The sequence below is a fragment of the Bombus impatiens genome, unplaced genomic scaffold (genome assembly GCF_000188095.3).
Source record: "Bombus impatiens unplaced genomic scaffold, BIMP_2.2 scf_1144, whole genome shotgun sequence".
NCBI lineage: Eukaryota > Metazoa > Arthropoda > Insecta > Hymenoptera > Apidae > Bombus > Bombus impatiens.
The window spans coordinates 433,005-438,652 of NT_177563.1; positions in this window are offsets into that span (position 1 = coordinate 433,005).

Consider the following 5,648-nt stretch of genomic DNA (forward strand, 5'->3'; position numbering starts at 1 on the left):
GAGAAGCAGCGTGCGAGTCGAGAAGCAGCGTGCGAGTCGAGAAGCAGCGTGCGAGCGGAGAAGCAGAGCTTGCGAGTGGCGTTACCGAGAGAATGTTGATTGCGTTTTGCGAGAGTCGAGTCGTATTCTAACCATCTAGTTGTGTTGCTTTCTGTACATTTGGCGAGAATAGCTCAGGTTGAACAACAATCGCCTTTTCTATCTTCCATTCCTTTGTAAACACACACATTATATCACGATATTACACTAATATTATGTCTAAGTTTGCTAATGATATATGAATTTTACAACACTTTTGAAGTAGTGCAAATTTTTAGAAATTTTTAAGGTTTAGCTTTCGTGATGTGTTTATAAAGATGTTGGCAATTGCTATTGTCGCGATTAATCGCCTTATATTCAAGAAAAAACGAGTTTCCCTCCTATCTTCTCGATTAAATGGAAGGACGCATTTATATACACAGAGATCAAATGAAAAAGCTTCTAGACGATAAAAAATTAACGACTGAACGAACTATTTTTCTTATAGATCGCGTAAAATGAAACGAGATCGTAAAGTAATCGGTATTCCCTATCGAATCTGCCTGTATTCGAGACGAAGATGGACGCTGCAACGATGTTTACACACTTTCCATCGTCGGTGAACCATGAGAAGCATGAAACGAAGTACAGTTGATCGTTAATGGGAGCCAGAAGTGTCTTAATAAAATGACAGAATGATAAGATAAAACGTTACGAGCAATACTCGACAATCTCTCTAAAGTTGGGAATATAAAATAACACGTCAATAGTTTCTTAATCAATAACATTAATTGTCGTTTATTTTGTAAAACACAATATCGCTTGAAGAAGTACATATCCATGTGTGAATATCTCTTAAGCGTTATCGTTTTATTCTATTATTGCATCGTATCAAATCAATTTGCTCGTAACAACTTCTAGTTTTTATTATCTCTATCAAAATACTCTGTGATGTGAAAGAATCTCTGACAACTTATTGGCGCTTACCAACTATAATGTTTTTTATTAACTATTTGGTAAATAAAAACGTTTTAAAAAATATATTTATCATTATAATAATTACGACACTTTTCCTCCATATATGTTACAAAAAGAAGTACCAAAAACGTATTTTATGCGTAACACGGTTAACAGAATCCTACTCAAGATATTCACGGTGTATATCGTTCTTCCGTGAAGAATTTTAATTTTCACTAATCAGAATCACAAATTTCTAAACAGATTACTACCCAAAATTATAGATTTTCTCCATAGGGACTACTTTCTACATTTCGTAGAAATTTCCACACTCGCTTCTGTTTTTCTATATCACAATTCGAGGACCCCTAACGCCGAGATATTTATGTACGACGCAAGACATCATCCCCTAATAAGCTGCCTATCGTTTCGCCGTGTCCGGTTGATTTATAACGTAGGGTAATATTGACATGGTTGCCTCGATCGACCTATGCTTAGATTCCTCATCCGTGATACGTTCAGGTAATCCAGTACGTGATCTATAATGCCAATACTTGCATACTGATGAATACTTGCTGTACGCCGATACATGGACGCGCCGAGAGTCTGTGAATGTAAGTACCTGCATCGAAGAACGTGTCTGAAGAAGTTCCTCGCCCAAGGATCATAAATTACTCGGCAGATAACCGCTATATAATTTATATCTTGTCAAAAGATATTTGACGCATTCACCGTCTGTGACTGACGAAATTTTGCATTTGCGCCTTGCCGATTACCAATGAACGACCGACATAACGGATGTAATATTTGGTTGTAAGACGGATTACGATTATGCTTAATACGTTTTGAATTTTCCATTCAAATCACTGATGTTTCCAATAGATATAAAACAAGCGACGACGTATGCCATAGATGGTACTGCTGGTGAAGGAGATATTGCGAGGTTATAAACTAGTCTGTACGAGAGAAAAATTAATTTTATTCTTATATCTTTTGGTGTATAGAAAGATATACTGTCGATGGAAGAGATATAGCGAGGTCATAAATTAAAGGATTATGTGGATGTATTAATTGATTTAGCCGCAGTTAAGGGTGTACGCGTTCCAGATATACCTACTATAGTTACTGTAGCTTTCTAAAATGGAAATATTAAATTAGATTGTATTAATTTTTGAGGTCAAAGGCGAATGTTGTTTAACTGAAACGATATTTCAAATTTCTGTGCGCGATCTTTAAAATTATACAGTACCGACGTAAATTTCTATCGTTAGTAGTTGCAGTTAGTAGTTGCAACAATAGAATCACATTACGCTGAAACTCTAAAAGAATTCTGAGTGTACCTCTAACTTGACCAAATTCACCGTATCATCCCTCAGCTCTTCAAAAGTTACAATCTCGACTATTTCAATTTTCATTAATTTCGTAACTCACAATAATCTCTTCCGTCAACGTTACACGCAGCTCGTATAAAACACCTTTCAAAAAACAGCACGGTACGCGGCGCGTTAACAATAACACAAAAGCTTGATAATACCTAGAATGTGAAACGCGTGACGCGTTATTTTTTGCTTGATTCGACTCGATAAATCGAGCTATGCGTTTCCAATTTACTAGAATGAAAATCTCGAGTGAAATCGTCTATGACGATGTGTTAACGGAACGTTTCCTTTGGAAAGTGATTTGAGAGGTTCCTAAATCACTGTTAATCGCCAGATACGACCCGTTTTCCCATTCCATGCCATGAATATCCGGACACAGGTGCAGGTGAATTAATTATCTGATCATACACGGATTTATTATACTTGCAGGACGTTTAACCACGCGGCCTTACCGTTACCATTTGTCTCGCGAGATATCATCGTTTCACCATCTGTTTCGGTGCATGCCAAGCCCGTTCCCCTTGTCCATCTCTGAATCAGTAGCTGATGTCGACGCGTTTGTCTCCTTGTCCGGTGATAATCTGTACACGTGGTGACTTCGTTTGTACAGCAAACGTTTGACAAAACGTATCATTCTGCCGGTTATATTGTTGCCTTATCGTCTCCTCGTTTGTATCATTTCACTCGACGGTTCCGATATGGTTTATAATGTCACGTCATGTAGAATTATTTGGAGACACGCTACCTCGTTCATTCATACTAGAACAGACACTGATCTGGCGTAAAATGCGACGATTAATTCAGACCGTTAGTGAATTGATTAATCGGATTGTTAGCCTAAATTTAAGTTCACTGTATTCGTGCAAGATTAAGATTTTGTAGAGGATGGTTGGACGAGTGATTTAAATGACGAAGATAACTCGATACTGAAACCGTCAAATACAGGGTGGTTGGCAACTGGTAGTACAAGCGAAAAAGGGGTGACTCTACGTGAAAAAAGAAGTCGAAAATATATAATAAAAATTGTTCGTTTGAGGCTTTGTTTTCGAGAAAATCGACTTTGAACTTTCGCTCGGTACGCGTGCACTTTATCACGTCCCATAATAACGGATCTCACTGTACATCGTTGACTCGATGGAAAAATTAAAAAAAAAAATTAAAAATAATTTTTATTCTATATTGTCGGTTTCCTTTTCCGCGTAGAATCATCCCCTTTCCGGCTGCACCACCAGTTACCAACCACCCTGTATAACATAATATTATATAACTTAATATTATAGTACATTATACTAAATAACGTAGTATTATATTACCTAATACTATATAACGTTATACCATATAACGTTACACTATATAACGTAATACGTTACAACGTAATACCATATAACGTTATATCATACAACATTATACAATATAACGTAATACCATACAACGTTATGCTATGTAACGTAATACCATATAACGCAATACTTTGCAACGTAATACTAAGTAACGTGATACGTTATAACGTTATAAGATATAACGCAATACGATGTAACGTTTTACTATATAATGTTATACCATATAACGATATTCTATATAACGTTATACATTATAACTTTACGTTATAAAACGTAATACTATAATACATAATACTATATAACGTAGTACTACATTACGTAATACTATATAACGTTATACTATATAACGTAAAATATCATATCGTAATACTATATAACGTTATACAATATAACGTAATACTATACAACGTTATTCTATGTAACGTAATACCATATAACGTAATACTTGGTAACGTAATACTATACTACGTTATACTATATAACGTAATACTACATTACGTAATACGATACAAAGTAATACTATATAACGTTATACCATATAACGTTGTACTATATAACGTTATATCATACAACGTTACACAATATAACGTAATAATATATAACGTTAAACTATGTAACGTAATAACCATATAACGCTATACGTTATAAGGTAATATTATACAACGTAATATCCTATAACGTTATACAATACAACGTTATATTATATAACGTAATACGTTATAACGTTATAATATATAACGAAATACATTGGAACGTCTTACTATATAATGTTACACCATATAACGATATTCTATATAACGTTATAGGTTAGAATGTAATACTATATAACGTAATACTGTATAACGGTATACTATGAAACGAAAGACATTATAAAGCAATACGTTATAACGTAATACTGTATAACGTAACACTATATAGCGTAATACGTTATAACATTGCATTATATAACATGATACTATACTACGTTATACTACACAACATAGTACTACATTACGTAATACGTTACGACGTAATATTATATAACGTTATGCCATATATCGTTATAATATGTAACGTTATGCCATACATCGTTATACTATATAACATGGCACTACATTACGTAATACTATATAGAGTAAAATTATACTACCTTGTAATATATAACGTAGTACTACATAACGCAACACTATATAACGTTATACCATATGACGTTATACTATATACCGTAATACGTTAAAACGTAATACTATATAACGTTATATGGTACAATGCTATACAATATGACGTAATACGTTGTACCCTAATACTAGATAACGTGATACGTTATAACGTAATACTATACAACGTAATACCATATAACGTTATACAATACAACGTTATATTATAAAACGTGATACGTGATGACGTTATAATATATAACGTAATACGTTGTAATGTTTTACTAGATAATGTTATATCATATAACGATACTCTATATAACGTTACACGATATTATGTAATACTATGTAACGTAATACTGTATAACGGTATACTGTAAAACGAAATACCTTATAACGCAATACTGTAATATATTGATGGAATATATTTAGAATGAATGGATGATACAGGTGATAATCAGACAGAAAAACAATGAAGTAATCACAGCATGAAGTAATCACAGCAAACGTGTAACAAATAGCACAACTAAATAATAATTCAACGACTCGAATTTCAAAAATTCAATCAACACTCTCTCGGCAACGCAACTCGCAATTCCTGTTGATTCGTTTCTCGTCCCCTAGCAACCGCACGTGGCCAAGATCACGTAGGCCTACTCTATCCAAAACTACGCGATCGAAACGAACACCTCGGATCTCACGACAATCCACGCGATTCACCCGCCAACTCTGTGCACCTCGCTCGCGATATTACAATACTACAACAGGTAATACTATATAACGTAATACGTTACAACACTACATTATATAACGTAATA